The following is a 1759-nucleotide window of genomic DNA, read 5'->3' on the forward strand; positions in this document are numbered from 1 at the left end:
CCTGACAACCGAGCTCCCTTATATAGTGCGCCTCAACCGACCCTGCTAGCGGATGTGATGGTGCGAGTAACGCTGATTGATGTGCCCAATGACCAATAAGCACTTAGATCTCAGACATAACCCCGCCCGTTTTGGCAAGGGGTGGGACTTGATGTGCCATCAAATTAGGTAGAGACGGAGGGACCCCAGAATGTTCGAATGTCACTGAGTAGGAGCTGGTGTTGGTTTCAAATGAGTTTGGAGACAGAGGAAGTCTATTGGAGTAATAAGAGGATTTCTCCTTATGTATGAGAAGGAGAATGCTAGGTAAACACAGAAAGGAAGAAGGCTATTCTACTAGGATGTGATGTGAAGCCATTCCTGATTGAGTCGTTTTGAATAAGAAAATAATAAATAGGAATAAGACTATTTGGTTCCTCAAATCTGCACTGCCGCTCTGGAAGATCATGGCCGATCTAGTTGTGTCCTAACTCCATCTTCCAGCCTCCCACCTAGATCTATCTTGACAAGTCCCCTCAGAGTCTTAAGTGTTTCAATAAGATCCACCTCTCATTCTCCTAAATGTTCAACTATTCCTGATAAGGCCACCCCTTCATCCCAGGAATCAACCAAGTGAATCTTCTCTGACCTGCGTCCAACATATCTTTCTTTAAGTAAAGAGACAGTACTCTAGCTGTGATATTGCCAATTCTGTGTATTATTGTGGCAAGATGTCCCTACTTTTCTACTCCACATTCCTTGCAATAAAGACCAATACTCCATCTTCCCTCCTAATTACTTGCTGTTCCTGAAAGCTAACTTACTCATGTCTAAGGACTCCCTTATCCTTTGATAGTGCAGCAATCCGTAGGCTCTTTTGATTCAAATTATATTCAGTTTTCTACTATTTGTAAGAAGCCTTCCAACACCAGGTTAAAGTCTAACAGCTTTATTTGGTATCATGAGCTTTCCGAGTGCTGCTCCTTTCATCAAATGTGGAAAACTTTGCACGTTCTCACATTATATTTCATCTTCAGATGAGATGAAGAAGAGTGGGCCTCTTTTTTTTGGACCAAATTGAATGGATTTGAATTGAGTAGACTAGACTCAATGTACACCAATGTATATTCCTTGGCATGTGGAAGAATGGGAAGTGATCTCACTGTAATATATAAGGTTCTTAAAGGACTTGATAAGGCAGATGCTGAGAACACTTTTCCTCTGGCTACATATTCTTGATCCAAGATCACAGTTACAGAGTAAGAGTTGGAGCATTCAGGATTGAGATGAGGAGACATTTCTTCATTCAAAAAGTTTTGCCTCTGGAAATCTTTAGCCCAAAAATTGTAGATGCTCAGTCATTGAGTATTCAAGATAGAGGTTGATAGATTTTTGGATACTAAGGGAATCAAGGGATATGGTGTTGGGAAAATTTGATTTTTCAGAACTATATTGTTTGTTTTAAATATAGAAAGACATTGAATTATCTGGACATTTGGAAGCTGACCTAGGGTTTTTTAAAAAGGTCATAAATTCACCTTGGATTGGGAGCAAGCTTCTCTTCTTCCAATAAATCACCTGACCTGGGTGGTACTTCAGAAAGATCTGTTTTTTGCTTTGAACTGCAGTTACTTTGAAAGGCAAAGGTTAGTGACCTACTGGAAATAATATGACAGAGCCAAGATTTATGTTTTGAACTTGCTGGTTTTGAAGTCAGTCTTGTTAGGGAATAAGCTGAGAAAGGAAGGCTAACCTTCTGGGCTCTCTCTCTCTTTATTTT

This window comes from Carcharhinus amblyrhynchos, chromosome 27 (genome assembly GCF_965287045.1).
Source record: "Carcharhinus amblyrhynchos chromosome 27, sCarAmb.v2.hapA, whole genome shotgun sequence".
Classification (NCBI taxonomy): domain Eukaryota; kingdom Metazoa; phylum Chordata; class Chondrichthyes; order Carcharhiniformes; family Carcharhinidae; genus Carcharhinus; species Carcharhinus amblyrhynchos.